The 16,207-nt window shown below is 40.8% G+C and overlaps 1 protein-coding gene across 1 annotated transcript in view; it reads left to right on the forward strand.

The window, feature by feature from the left end:
• The first annotated feature begins 1,656 nt into the window (after positions 1–1,656).
• The window catches only part of LOC109411294 (insulin receptor substrate 1-B), a 683,096-nt gene continuing 668,545 nt past the window's right edge, over positions 1,657–16,207 (forward strand). Inside the window, exon 1 of the mRNA XM_062851140.1 lies at positions 1,657–2,200. The gene's annotated coding sequence lies outside the window, so the exon portion shown is untranslated. The remainder of the gene's footprint in view (positions 2,201–16,207) is intronic.

A 16,207-nucleotide genomic window follows, 5' to 3' on the forward strand; every position in this document is an offset into this window, starting at 1 on the left:
ATTCGAAATTCAATAGGTAAGATTCATAAAAAAAAGATTGAAAATCGGTTGAAAATTGAAAAAGTTATGATACTTGAACTTGAGGTAAAAACACATTTTTATTACTCGATGAGGCGACTGTGCCACCTCTAAATCTCAATATTTTTGGCTCAAACTCAGAGGTTTCACTTTTTATCTCATTTGAATCCAAAAGAGCTTACGAATTTCAGGTTTCAACAACTTTTGAAAAATAAGCCGCAGCCTAATGCCCACATCATTCGGGACAACATTGGTGAAAGGATGTGTGCGGGGGTGGACAAGTGGGATTCCGTTACTTCCACGATCTCCCGAATCGAACTTGAACTACAGAGACAATGGTGGTGGTCGGCAAGGTGAGGGTCCCCCTTCCCATTTGGGAGCTTGAGTCCAACGGGTAGTCTATAATACTAGCCAGGACTCAAGCTTCCAGGGGAGATAGGACAACTTAAGGCGGTAGCTAGTGAAACGCTTACCAATAGAGAGGAACCACCAAGGGGAATGACATATCCTTTTCTAACCGGAATATCCTCATTTATCCGTTTCTAACCGTCGCTAACCGTTGCTAAGTGAGCTGCTAAGTGAGCAGCGGTTAGACACGGTTAGCGACGGTTAGAAACGGATAAATGCGGATATTCCGGTTAGAAAAGGATATGTCATTCCCCTTGGGAACCACCTCTTGGGTATCTGATCAGCAGATTTTCTCATTCTAAAAGAAAAAATACCTTAAGTTTTGCTGTCAAGCATTTATTCAGATAATCGAATGAGTAAGTGAGTTAAGATACAGCTGATCAAAATAAGATGTCCGACCATTATTGGTTCTACACCCTATCATTTTCAAATAGTTACGGAAAATAGTTCCATAAAAATGTAGATATTGGTCACCCTATTTTCAGCCAATAGGAGGCAATCAGTGAAGTACTAGATTGAAAGTAGTGAGCTGGATTTTAGTATGGTGAGATGATCAATTCTTCATTTCTGCAATGAAATGGAGCAAACAGCGTGGGTTATATGATTTCTTGACTAATTTGATGCTATTTGAGCAAAAGTTTGGGTAACTGTGATGTTGTATTATTTATTTCTTGCAACTTCAACAACACAGTTACCCAAACTTTTGCTCAAACAGCATAAAATTGGCCATGAAATCATATAACCCACGATGTTTGCTCCATTTCATTGCAGAAATGGAGAATCGATCATCTCACCATACTAAAATTCAGCTCACTACTTTCAATCTAGTACTTCACTGATTGCCTCCTATTTGCTCTAGATGCGCATCGAGCGATCTGACATCTGACTTAAACGCATGAAAGGGAGATCCTGGAAGTCGCGCTCTCGCATTTCGATAACAAACCCAAGTTCCGCGTGAGTGCACTCGTTGAGAGCGATGCCCGGTCCTCGAAATAGAGACGGCGGGCGAGTGCCCCATGTTTTTGTTATGCTGTCGACGATTCCCGTTATCTCACGGTGTACTCGCTGCTTGCTGGTTGGCTTGCATGCGCTTTCGATTCTGATGATTCTGATGCTATTTTGGTCACACGCTTTGGTTGGCTGGCAGTAGGTCGTGGTAGTGGTGGTGAGACCGACGACGATCCGAGATGGAACTGAGTTCCCAACAGCAGCATGCGTGTGTGTGTGTGTTACAGCGCAGAGCGAAGGCACTCAAAAAAGTCAAGATGGACGCGTTTTACTACGTAGTGAAAACTCGTACTGCTCGTGGAAATAATCAAAACACATGGTTTTTCAAGTGAATATCCGGTGGAATTTGGCTCGGTTTGCCCCGTGAATGATGGATTCGGACCGTGATCGTGTAAATCGTGCGTTTTGTGACGGTTTTCAGTGATTTTTCACGTTTGTTGTGCGTTTTCCAAAGTGGCTGGGAAAAACGAAAGAAAAATAATACAAAACAGTGGGTTCTGCTGGTTGCGTGTATGGGAGGGAGATTGTGCGGTAGTGGGGTGGAATAACACCGAGTTCATCTACGCGAGCCTGATACAACAGTGCAGTGATGCCAGTGATGGTGTATATGCAATATAAGGTGGAATTTGAACCGGAATGAATTTGCAGCCAAATTGAATAACAGCTACTGTTCAAGGAAACGTTTGTTTTAACTGATCTTTGGTGAAGACTACAAGAAATTGTCCAAAAATCCTGTATATTATTATTGCAGAAGCTGTTTCAAAAGGTAAACTTTAACAAATCTATTTCAAATTAAAAATAAAATAATTTTATTTTATTTATGTTAATTATAAACTGGTTCACGTTCGATCAATAACTACAATTACAATTATATTTTAAAAAACATTTCTATGGAAATACATATAGTTGGAAATAAACTATATAAACAAATTTGATATAGTTGAACATTAATTTAAATTTGATTTTTTTGTAATGTTATTTGAAAAGATAAAGAGGTTTGCGCCCTTTTTAGAACGATTTCAAATGGAAATCACTCAAGGGTCAAATTTTCCCAAAATAAAGAGTTATGAATATTAATAATAAAGTAAATCATCAAGACAAACTTTAGAGGCACACACCTTACAAACGAGCAACAAACTTCGCTGCATTTAAAAATCCTGACTTTGGCCAGTTAGCGTAGTGGTTAAGGCTATGGATCGCCAATCCGGAGACGGCGAGTTCGATTCCCCATTTCGGTCGGGATAATATTCTCGATTCTCTGGGCATAGTGTATTATTGTGTTTGCCTCACAACATACACATTCATGCAATGGCAGGCAAAGAAAGCCCTTCAATTAATAACTGTAGAAGTGCCCAAAGAACATTAAGTTGAAGTGAGATAGGCCAAGTCCCAGTGGGAACGTAAAGCCACAAAGAAGAAGAAGAAGACTTTGCCCACTTGCCAAAAAAGGCGACAATCCTCACCAGACGCATTTGATTACCAGTCAACCCTAGTAAAAAAAGACGCGGACACGTTCAATGCTTCCAGTGAGCTATTCGCTCTTTTAACCCTAAAAGGGAAACCTGGGGTCCATTGGACCCCAGGCGCCTTTCAGAGCTCGTCTTTGATGGAACACACTCAGCGAGGTGACGAAACTGAGGCCATGAAGGTATCCCTTTTAGGGTTAAGGAAGCACGACACTAGACAACGGACCAGCATGCAACGCCCAGTGGCACGGCCGAAAACTTTTCCTGACAGCTGCGGCGGGAATCGAACCCGCGCTCCTCAGCACGATGCGACTAAGAGCTTGGTGACCCTAGCCGCACGACCATGGAGCCACGGCCATGGAATAAGACGTTGGGATCTCCAGTTAGCCTAGTGGTTAAGGCTATGGATCGCCTATCTGGAGACGGTGGGTTCGATTCCCGTTTCGGTCGGGAAAATGTTTCGACTCCCTGGGCATAGTGTATCATTGTGCTTGCCTCACATACAAATTCATGCAATGGCAGGCAAATAAAGGCTTCAATTAACTGTGCAAGTGCTCTAAGAACACTAAGTTGAAGAAAGACAGGCCAAAAGTTCCAATGCGAACGTAGAGCCATAAAGAAGAAGAAGGATCGTTGAGCTTACACTACGCCATCGCGCTTAGCTGTTCAAGGTGAAGATATGACGCAGCCACACTTGTGTCACCAAGTTCTATTCGCATCATGCTGTGGGGTGAGGGTTCAATTCCCGCTCCGGGCGATTAAACTTTTCGAGAGAAAAGTTTCTTGTTCGTATCCACTGGTCCATGCTCCGCGTGTGTCCTTTGTCTAGTTTTAAAATTCGTTCAGTCTTTGGCTGAAGCCTGTGTCCGTGTCTTAAAAAAATCCACGGTAATCAATAACAAAACCATGTTATTCAACGATAATCAGCTATATTGATGGCATACCTAACCAGAAAAAGTTATCATGATCATATCATGTTATCAATCCATAATCATTCTGAATAATCAATCTTCGTAAACAATAAGTTATCAAAACTGTGTATAAACAACGAAAAAAATCATGACGAGTAATTAAAATGGATCACATCTGAATCAGTCGAAATGGAAACGAAGCCTATAATAAGACTCCTGTGACAGTGGATCACAGATGACGCCTGAAAAAAGATAGTGGAGTGAAGGCGAGCGAACGAAAACACGAGGAGCCAAAGCCGTTGCCCGTCAGCCCCATTGGTATACTTTGCACTTTAGTCATATTCGAGCTTCTACCTCTTCTGTAGTAATATGTCGTATGTAGAGTGCGAAACGTTGGTCGCCTATTAGGTTTCAATTGTTCTTCATTACCACAGTCGGCGATGAGGAGACGCCTGTAAGATAATAAATCGTCTCGCTCTTCATACATGTGTTCTTAAGAGATGGATATACTTGCGGTGCAGTTGTTAAAGGAAAGATGAAGCATCGATGTGTTTTTAATTTCCTTGTATCAACCAAAATGCCGTGTCAATAATTTGGCTCGGTAGCTTAGTTGGAAATACACTTGTCTAACGTAAAAGTCTAGCGTGAGTTCAAATCTCACCTGGGCTGTGGATCTTTTCGCAATTTCACTAATAATGTATCCATCTGTAGATATGTACGTTGAGTTGATTGAAAAATCATTAATTGACCACACGTATTGGTATACCGAAGAATTTACACTTGAGTCATTTCATTTCTGTTCCGTCTGGCAACCCGGCTGACAGGCGTTCCTAAAAATGGGGAGCTTTGCCGTGCCATGATGGATGGTGCTAGATGCGGAACATCCTCCACAGGCTTCGCCTAGAAAGGCGGAATCGCCCTGAGCGTTCCCACCCAGAATTGCTCGTCTTTTTTTCCTCTGCAAAACTGCATACGCCTTTGACCAGGGGGAGAAAACTGCACTGCAAAGGTGTCGTTTCCTAAATCCCTGGTAAAATCTTGTTCGACACTAAGTCTTTGGCTCTTTGAGGTGGGATCTGGTCTTTGTATACAGGAGATTTACAAGATTCGCATATAGGTAATTGATCCCTCAATGTGTGATATGGATGTTTTTATTGCGCCCAGAATCCCTTCGCCTTGCTCGAACAATAATAACAACTAATAATTGTGATGACCCCGAGAATTATTTACCACGACGTAATGCGATGTATGGTGACGTTGTTATGATTAAGAAATAAGTGGAATTTTTGTTTTGATCCAAGATCTATGTCACAGTGTAAAACTGAAACAGTATTCGTCTGCTAGTGCTGACATCCTTGTGATGAAGTTTGCTAAGGAAATAATGTGAAATGAAGAAATAACACGAAATTAACAGTTAATTCTGTTAGTGAGACCAAAAGTAAGCATAAACCTGGAAGATGGATAAGTGCGAAGTAAGATGGCATGTCTGCAAAAAATTACCCGCGTAATAATGCTAAAAAAAGTTATCAAAAACCACAATCCAGTCTCGCCAGTCATTCGGATCTCGTTAGTCCGCCCGCGCGATTTCTCACGGAACGGAAATCCATCACGAAATGCGACTTAACGAGAAAATGGACCATTTTTACTGATTTGGAATTCATGAGGGAATGCGTTTGGGGTTATTTTTCTTTTCCACACACCTCGCCGTTTGTGTCTGCTGCATCCATACATGCCAAGCACCAGCGTACGTACATTTTTCGTACATGTTGGTGTGTGGTTACTGTTTTTGTTATTATTTAGTGATTCTCGTTTCTTCTTATGCGCCGAAGAGTAAAAGTGGCCGCCTTGAAGCACGGGTTCGCTATCCACCGTAGCATAGATCCGTCTCGTGTGTAAAATGCTGTTATTGTTCTTATTAGCTTGATAGAGGAAAAGAGTTATTATTTTTTTAGTAGATTGTTTTTGTTCAGCTAGAAACATCAATAATTTCTTTAATTAACTTTATAACTTTAGTTAATTGTCTATATAAATACAGTAGACGTTCGATAGCTGCAACATGTTTACATTTCACTTAGCGAATGAAGTTCGATAACTACAACGAATGAAAAATGTCAACAAGTTGTCCATCGACATAAAATAACCGTGAACGTAATCCAACTGTTCATTTGGGCTAACATGGCGCACCATTTTGACGTTTGGCGGTGCGATAACTGCAAATTTGTTGCACTTACCGGACTTACAGTTAAAAAGCATTGCAGTTAAATCGTTTGCACCGACCGAACGTCTACTGTAGTTACATATTTGGTTTCCAACGTCACATTGAGATCTCCACTATATCCTCGCAGAGTGTCTCCTGAAGTTTCTCTCAGGATTCCTCTTGAAGATTTTCTATTCCGATTCCTTCCGGTATTTCTCCTGGGGATTCACCCCAAGATCTTCCCAGGATTTCTCTCAGAGTTGCTGATTTCTACTGGAGCTTCTCCAAGCCAAGGATTTCTTAAGCAGTTTTTCATGAATTTTCTTTATGAGTTCCTCCCGAGATTTCCACCGTAATTTCCTCAAGAATATTCCTTTAGCTGCCTTTTCTAAAGTTTCTCCCTGGATTTCTTCTGGAGTATCAGCTGAGATAATTTCTGTAAGTTCTTGCGGAATTTCTTCTGAATGTTCACCAGAGATTTCTCTCGGAGTTTTTCCCGGGACTTCTCTCAGAATATTTCTTCCGATGATTCTGATTTTTTTCTGAATTGACAACTGACATTTTCTAATATTTCTTCCAGAGTTCCCCCAAGCAACCAAAAGTTCGGATAAAACGGCATGTTCGGGCTTAATCAGCAATTCGAAGGAATACGAATACAGCCCACTTTTTAAGTAATTAACCGAGCTTGAGTTCACAAAAAGTATACTTATGCCGGGAATGCTATTCAGCTCAAAAATAAGCTTCGTTGAAATTTAAAAAAAAATTAAATTTGCCCTCAAAAGTTATCAATTATTGAAGAGATATTAGTAGGTACCTGTGGAATCCTAATTGATCAATTTCTTGAGTTACATTTTTAAGTATTTTACTTACTATGAGACTTGAACTCAGATTTTCCTCGTCGAAAGCCGGTGCCTTACCAATGCTCCATGTATGCGTTGTTGAGCACTGAGGGATTCTAGCCAAAGTGCTGATTTCATTTATTAGAGCTCAAACAGGTTCGCATGTGAACTTTTTGTGAACTTAAAGTTGTCTGCGTGAACTTTTTTGAACCCGAATTAACGACAAAGTTCAAAAGAAGTTTACGTGAAACTTCTTCTCTTGTGAACTTGCACTGTTTGACATTTTCAGTTTGTTTTGGTCGGCAACTGCTAAAAGTGCAAAGCAATAAATTAGTGCCAAGTTCAGTCGTTGGCCTCAGTTTATCAGTTTTTAATGTGCGTGATTGTGTTGTTTATCATCGCGCAGCCGAGAAAATAAACTCCTGTGGAATTGTTGCCCCTACGGGAGCCAAGACGGGAGCAGTCTTTTAGCTACACGTTACGGATTCCTTCCGTTAATTGCAGGTTGTTGAAATATAATAGTGAAACAAGGTGTACTTGCGAAATTCACGCAAGATGTGGTTAATGAGCTCCATTTCCGAGTGCTTAAATTAAATGAGAACTTCTCCCAAGTTCCGCTGTCTTCAAAGTTCAAGTGAAGTTCACTTTTGGTACAGTTAATACTTATACGAACTTTAAGTAGAAAGTTCAAAACAAGTTGGGAACGAAACATTTCAAGTTGATGTTCTATGTCTAATTGAACCAAATTTGAACTTTAGAGGCACGCAAAAATCCAACATGAGTTCGATTAAAATTTGATTGAACTCTGCTCTAAAGTTCAAAGTAAGTTCTTTCTGAACCTCTTTTCGACTTAAATGTCGTTTTGAAGAGACATCAAAAGCATGTACATGTACTTCCAAGTTCATAAACAATAGGGTCTTGTACCATTTGGGCAGGTGTACCTATTTTGGGCACTTGCCGCTATAACTAAGGCAATTTCAAACCGATTGATTTAAAATTTTGTCCAGAGTTAGACACGTACAGTATCTAACTCTGTAAAAAAGTCAAATCAATCGGTTTGAAATTGACTTAGTTATAGCGACAAATGCCCAAAATAGGTACACCTGCCCAAATGGTACAAGACCCTACATGTGCAATTTTTTGGAGAATCAAGTTCGACAAAGCCAAAATTGAACTAAATTTGAACTTTTGAGTCCGCTCTTCAAGTGAAATCCGAACGTTTGGTTGCTTGGGGCCTTTTGGGATTTATGGAGGAGCTATTGCTGATTTTTTCACGGAGTTCTTCTCGTACTTTTTTTTTCTGCTGGTAGTTGTTTAAGAAATCCTGACAAAAACTGGGACATCTTAAAAAAAAGTTCTTGGAGTAGTCCCGGAAGAAAATTTTAGGGAAATTCAAGGAGGAACTGTTAAAACCTTTAAGAGAAATTGCAAGTGAAACTATAGACGACATCCCGTAAGAAGGAAGGAATGTCAGAAAACTCTGGCAGAAATACCTAGTAGAACTTCTACAAGAATCCCGAAAGAAGCTGTCCTGAGAAAACACCAAGATAAAAAATCGGAAGCAACTTCTTGGCGTAACGTCCCAACTGGGACAAAGTCTGTCTCTCAGCTTTCTCATGTCGTTTTCGTTTTTGCGGCGGTGCTAGCACTTTTGCGCCGAAAATGTTCGTTTTTGATTTTCGTGCTACACCGGTGCAGCACTTTTTCTGCACGGCGCATGATAGTGCAGCACTAAAAAAAGCGTGAGTGTAGCTGTTGCACACCGTGTCCACCAATCAGCGTTTGCAAAGTTGTCAATATTTTGGTGTTTATACTCGCACACCAGTGCAACTGCATCGGGAATGTTTGTTTATTCAGCGAAAAGTGTAACCCAAAAAAAGTGACGAACCCCTAAAAAAACTCTTCGATAAATTCAAGGAAGATCTCACTGGAAGAATTCTGTAAGAAACTGCGAAAGAATTTAAAGGAGATTCCTCCGGAATGAATTCAAGAAAGAATCGTGGATACAATTTCGAAATCTGAACATCTCGTTTTCTCGCTTGGCAAAACCCCTTGAATCTGCCAAGTTATCCAAGTCGTTGCAAACTCATAAACTTGGAGCTTCTGCATGATAGAAGGAACGTCGCTAAAGCCTGCTTCATATCCGACCTTCTTCAAAATCAGATCGCTCTTCGTTGCTTGGTCAGATTGGAATCCACATTCCAAGTTGGTCTGTTCGTTCTTATTCTTTTCTATCTATTCGCCATGCCAGAGCCAATTACATTATAAATGAGCCGATGCAGAGTATATGCCGTGTTTTTAAAAGTTGTTTTGCTGTTTTTGATTTCAATGTTTCTCGTGTAGTGATTAAGCATAGATTGAAGCAAATTTTATGTTAGTTATTTAAGTTATGTTAGAATAGCTGTGTCATTTGGGTTTGTATTTTTATCTGTTGACAAATAAATAAATGTTAAATGTTAAATATCTCTACTTCAGCACCAGCACAGAGAACAGACCCCGAATAAAACGGTATCATACAGTGCTGATATAGGTAATAATTTTCTGATCATACATGTAATCGTATAATGGATTGTAAGCCAATGATAGCGTGAATCATATGGATGATAGCAGATATGATATTCGGATGTTTGATGATAGACCAAATGGGTTGTTAAGTATCGTTACCATTCAAAAACGCCTTTTTTCTCGAACAAAAATTTTGCGATATCATTCATGCTATAATAACTTTATCATTCGCTTTATGATACAGGGAATAATAAAAACAAAGCGGAAATATTTCATCGGACCTGCATTATCGACAAAAAAAATGATACACCCCTGCGATATTTTCCGCGGTATCTGCCAGCTTTGTGAATCATAATGGGAATCGTTGTTTACATTTTAGTCGTTTTTTTAAGTATTTTCTCCACGATCTGGAATCGAAGTGTGGTTACCGGGATTACTCCTTGCTCATCGCGCTTTATTCCATTAGACCATTTGAACTGCGTGCTCGCGGGTAGTTTTAAGGTGATCATGTTTTAAAGGTGGAAAAGTGGAGTGTAGATGGAAGAAATATTGTAGTAAAAATGATCAATATAGTAGCCTTGGAGGATCATGTGAGAAATTGCACCAAGGATCTGAATCATCACATCAACTGGAAATGTAGTTCGGGTGTTTTCAGATACAATTTGCAATAAGTGGAGGTAATTTCAACAACGAAGGTACCCACCAAATAATTACTTTGTCAAGCCACGGGTGTCAGTGGGCCTAAAACCTTTCAATAAACTATGTGGAAGAAGTCAACAAAAAGCAATTGTGCGTTCAGAAAGGTTTTCAGAGCCTTTAATACTCTCAGAGTGTGCTACAGATGGCAAGGTAAATGTGGATTATGTTATAATCATATCGAAATTGTGCCGTTGCATCTTGAAGTTATCAGAAAATCATGCAGAAAATAACCTCGGCAAAAAATCTACCGAAAAAGTAAATCATTTGAATCATTCCAGTATTATCCAGTGAATCGTTATCATTGATATTATGCTTCTTGAAAAGTATTGAATGATCTTACGTTGAGTCTTCCAATCATGCAATTATTGACTTATGATTACTTGTAATGTGATCATACCACCAATGAACGTCTTATAATATGTACGACACCATGTGTCATAATAATCTATTCGGGACATCCAAGCTCAGTTTCAGAACTGTTAAAGGAATTGGTATTAATGGCCTACTATAAGAAAGCCCCGCGGACCCTGCTAGCAGTATCGATCATTTCGAGTGTTTGCTTTTTCGCCAAGGCTCCCAAACCAAACCCGCCTTTAGGAGAAGAGTTTCCTTCCAATGGGAAAGCGAATGCGCGCGCCATCGATTTGAGTTCCCTCTGAACACTCATCGACCGCCACAACCCTGTTAGTGCTCAGTGGTAGTGGTGCTGAGTGCGTGGTGTTGTTTGTTATTGATTGCAAGCGCTCGGCGCGGACTTTCCTGCTTGAATGGACGCACGCTGCATAGTGTTGGTGACATCGCGTTCTGTTGGTATCGACTCAAAACAAAATGCGGCACTCAGCGCTCACGGGGATGTTTTTTTTTTTTTTTTATCTTGAACGGGACTCGACCCACCTCACGACGCGACGACTCGATACACGCTCTTTTTGCTGGGGTGCAATGTGCATGTGCAACTGGCACGGTTGCCTATCACAATGGAATGCACATGATGAAAACCGAGATTTTATGAGACGCAATATTTGTTTTCGTCGATATATTGCGCAATACGCGCCAAATTAGACTGACACAAGTTTATTAGGCACTGTCAAACCGTGAATGTTCTTTGGCGTGGTGCAAGGGGTTTTTCGTGAAATACGCAGCGCTATAGTGGGCGAAAAGGTAGCTACAGCTCCTCCATGCTAAGTTCAAGTAGGGCCTTCATACTAAATTGAAAAATTATTTATATCATATATGTTAGACCTCAATACATATTTGTACAATTCCTTATTTTCCTTGACGTGTTTTCCTAATTTTGAGGATCGTCATACAATGTGATAAATAACGCTTTCCTAATCCCCTTGTTTGATAAAAAAAACCCTTTTTTTTGACAAGGCCTTAAGTTCTAGAAAATTTAAAGAAAACTAGAGAAATGCATTTTGCTTCTTGGTTGAATACGATATGAGACAGTTTTCATCGAGGCAAAGTAGTTGTAAACAGTAACCAGCGTAGCGTATCGCCGCGATGCAAAATAAACTCAACAAGGTAAAACACAAGAGAAGACGCAGAGGCCCCATTAAGGGGGAGGTGGTGAGGACTGCGGTGGTGGTGGTACATTGCATCGACGGGCATATTAATAGTAACAGCGAAGCACCATTCATAAATGGTCTGGGCTGCCTGGCGCTTGGTTTACTCTCCGCCTTGCTAGACGGCAGGCAAGCGATATGCATTCCCTAGTATAGTCCAACAATCTCCATTTCGTGTATTTGGGTTTGGTTTAGCTTGAGGTTAACGATGCATCGTCATCATCGACTTCGTCTGGCTTAGCTTGTGTGTTTCGTCGTTTGGGGGTAGTGCCATATTCAAGGTAGATTTGGTTCATTCAAAATCGAAATATTTTTTGTTTGCGTGGTCGACCTTCTTACTTCTGTTCTCATTTTTCACAAAATTGGAATTTTAATTATCAAGATAGATAGTGTATCAAACAATTGTCCGTACAGCAAACTTTTTGTCAAAACAATTTTTCATGCAAATGTTAATAACTTTTTTATGCGTCAATCAAAAACGCTGAAATTTCGACCAATCATGAATCATATATTATAGCTCCATTAGTAAAATTTTGAGCGAGATCGAATAAGTTTTCTGAAAGTAAGTTATAGAACTTTTAGTAAAACTTAAAAGACTTTTGAACACATTTTTAAAACATTACATCTCAATATGTACTCGATGGATTTTTTTCAATTTTTTTGTGTTACATCTTAGGCCCAAGGTTTTCATATGCAGCCATGTTTGGGGTTTTATATTCACTACGAAAAATATGAAAAATGTGTGTATGTAGTTGACGATGTTTTAAGATTTACCATATTTTGCACATATAATCTGCCAAACGTTTTCCACAAATAAAAGTGCATCAACTGAACGAAAAATCTAAAGGACCTACACTTCATATGTAGTTTAGTAGGTCCTGTGTAAAAATATATCATTAAGAGAGTTTAAAATAGCTGAAAACACTTGGCACTTTTATTGATCAAAATATGATAAATTTCCAAATGACACTCTGAACATATACAGATTTTTCATATTTTTTGTAGTGAATATAAAACCTTAAACGAAGCTGCATATGAAAGTCTTAGGTATAAGCTGTAACACGAAAAATATTGAAAAAGTTTCATCAAGTACAAATTGAGATATAATGTTTTAAAAATGTATTCAAAAATTTTATAAGTTTTACTAAAAGTTCTATAACTTTCAGAAAACTTTTTCGATCTCGCTCAAAATTTTACCAATGGAGCTTCAATATATGGGTTAAAATTGGTCAAAATTTCAGCGTTTTTAATTGACGTATAAAAAAGTTATAATCATTTAAATGAAAAATTATGTTGACCAAAAAATTGCTGTACGGACAATTGTTTGATACACTGTACCTAACTTGAGATCCCAAATGATTTAGGAAGTCGTCCGTAAAACCATAATTAGCAAACACGCAATAATCAAGTTACTTCTTTTCTTCTGAAATGCTAAGAACGCAATGTGGATCATCACATCCGTAATGTTCATCTAGCTAACGTGCCTCTTCATGTGAACCAACATGCATACCAATCTGGTAAGTCCACTGCGACAAGGTTGTTCATCATATCGAGAAGGCATTTGCAGAAAAGCAGCCCTGCTTGGTTGATTTACTGGATACAGGTTACTTACCTTACCAATCAGGCTAAGGCCGGGGTGGCCTCTGCTGTACATAGTAGCCGTCTCCATTCCACTCGGTCCATGGCAGTTTGTCTCCAGTTTCGCACTCTGCGTAGAGTCCGCAGATCGTCCTCCACTTGGTCGACCCACCTAGCTCGCTGCGCTCCACGTCTTCTTGTACCGGTCGGATGACTCTCGAGAACCATTTTAGTCAGGTTGCTATCCGACATCCTGATGACGTGACCCGCCCACCGTAGCCTCCCGATTTTCGCGGTATGGACGATGGTTGGTTCTCTTAACAGCTGATGCAGCTCGTGGTTCATTCGCCTTCTCCAAGTCCCGTCTTCCATCTGCACTCCGCCGTAGATGGTACGCAACAACTACCGTTCGAAAACTCCAAGGGCGCGTTGGTCCTCTGCACGTAGGGTCCATGTTTCGTGCCCATAGAGGACGACCGGTCTAATCAGCGTTTTGTAGATAGTTAACTTTGTGTTACGGCGAACTTTATTCGATCGTAGAGTTTTGCGGAGTCCAAAGTAAGCACGATTTCCTGCCACAATGCGCCTCTGAATTTCTCTGCTGGTGTCATTGTCGGCGGTCACCAGTGGGCCCAAGTACACGAATTCTTCAACCGCCTCGATTTCATCACCGTCGATATGAATTTGGGGTGGCGGGCGCGGTGATTCCTCCCTGGAGCCCTTTGCCATCTTGTACTTTGTCTTCGACACATAAAAGACTAATCCGATTCGCCTGGCTTCACTCTTTAGTCGGATTACGTTTTCGCCATCGTCTCAAATTTACGAGCAATAATGTCAATATCATCAGCGAAACCAAGCAGCTGAACGGACTTCGTGAAAATCGTACCACTCGTGTTAATCTCCGCTCTCCTTATTACACCCTCTAACGCAATGTTGAACAGCAAGCACGAAAGACCATCACCTTGCCGTAACCCTCTGCGAGATTCGAAGGGACTCGAGAGTGTCCCTGATACTCGAACTACGCACATCACTCGATCCATCGTCGCCTTGATCAATCGTATCAGTTTATCCGGGAATCCGTATTCGTGCATAATCTGCCATAGCTGTTCTCGATCGATTGTATCATACGCCGATTTGAAATCGATGAACAAGTGATGTGTGGGCACGTTGTATTCGCGGCATTTCTGCAACACCTGGCGGATGGCGAACATCTGATCCGTTGTAGCGCGTTCACCCATGAATCCAGCCTGATATTGCCCCACGAACTCTCTTGCAATCGGTGATAGACGGCGGCATAAAATTTGGGAGAGTACCTTGTAGGCAGCGCTCAGTAGTGTGATCGCGCGATAGTTCCCGCAATCCAACTTGTCGCCCTATTTGTAGATGGGACACACGATACCTTCCATCCATTCCTCCGGTAATACTTCCTCCTCCCAAATCTTGGTAATGACCCAGTGTAGTGCTCTCACCAGTGTTTCTCCACCGTATTTTAGAAGCTCGCTTGGTAGTTGATCTGCCCCAGCGGCTTTGTTGTTTTTCAACCGGTCAACCTCCTCCTCAATCTCTTGGAGGTCAGGGGTCGGAAGTCTTTCGTCCTGTGCACATACTCCTAAATCTGTTACCACGCCACCTTCGGTACTTGCAATGTCGCCATTGAGGTGCTCATCGTAATCCTGACGCCACCTCTCGACCACCTCACGCTCGCTCGTGGGAATATTCCCGTAATTATCTCGGCACATGTCGGCTTGTAGCACGAAGCCTCTGCGCGAGCGGTTCAGCTTCTCGTAGAACTTTCGTGTGTCCTTAGCGCGCTACAGCTCTTCCATCGCTTCGCGATCTCGTTCTTCCTGCTGGTGCTTCTTCATTCGGAAGACTGAGTTCTGCCTGTTCCGCGCCTGTTTGTAACGTGCCTCATTCGCTCTCGTACGGTGTTGCAGCATTCTCGCCCATGCTGCATTCTTCTCGTTTTTCAACTGTTTACATTCGACGTCGTACCAGTCGTTTCTGTGATTCGGAGTCGCGAAGCCTAGCGCTGTAGCCGAGGTACTACCTATGGCGAATCGGGTACAGGTACTCTTCGATATTACGTACCCTCGATATAGCGAATTCGATATAACGTACATTTTGCTTCGGTATAACGTACAACATTGAAAATTTTTATTTTTCCCAGGAATAACCCTTAGATAAACTACGAAATCACTCAAATCAATGTTTTGTTGCAGCATTAGCCCTCTTGCCCAGAATTAGAGCAAATTGGGGAAAAAATAGTGTACGTTATATCGAAGCAAAATGTACGTTATATCGAAGCACAAAAAAACGAAATGATTTTTTCGTGAAAACTCAAGTTTTTCATTATTGGTTTGTGAATTCCACCGAAATCCTTATTTGGGATTAATTTCACGTCGAATACATCAACACTAGCATAAAGAGAAAACTTTTTTGTACGTTATATCGAAGAGTACCTGTATAGAGAGTGCTTTTGACAACGTGCCTTTTGATGCCATATTGGAAGCCGCACGGAGTCATGGTATATCTCCAATGATTTCCAATTGGATTCATCAAATGCTCAAGCAGCGATTAGGAAATTGAGTGTTTGTGGATGCCACCAAGGGGGAGTCTTGTCATCACTTTTGTGTAATCTCGTAACAGATACGTTATTGAGGCAACTCAATAGTAGCGGTTTTCCTATTTAAGGTTTTGCTGACGACTACCTAACATTGTTAGGCGCCATTCATGTAGTTGAGGGATGGTGTCGCCAACATGGTCTTCGGGTTAAACCGAGTAAAACATCTATTGTTCTTTTCACGAAAAGGCGAAACCGTAATGGTGCTCGACCTTTACATCTCTTTGATTCTGAAATCAATGTGACTAAACATGTAAAGTACGTTGGGGTCATTCTTGATTCCAAGCTTTCCAGGACATCTCATATTGAGTTCAGAATTAAGAAAGTTTTGTATGGCTTTCGGGAAATGCCGGCGAACCTTTGGTACAACTTGGGGTCTAAAACCCAAGTATA

Source organism: Aedes albopictus, chromosome 2, assembly GCF_035046485.1.
Source record: "Aedes albopictus strain Foshan chromosome 2, AalbF5, whole genome shotgun sequence".
Lineage (NCBI taxonomy): Eukaryota > Metazoa > Arthropoda > Insecta > Diptera > Culicidae > Aedes > Aedes albopictus.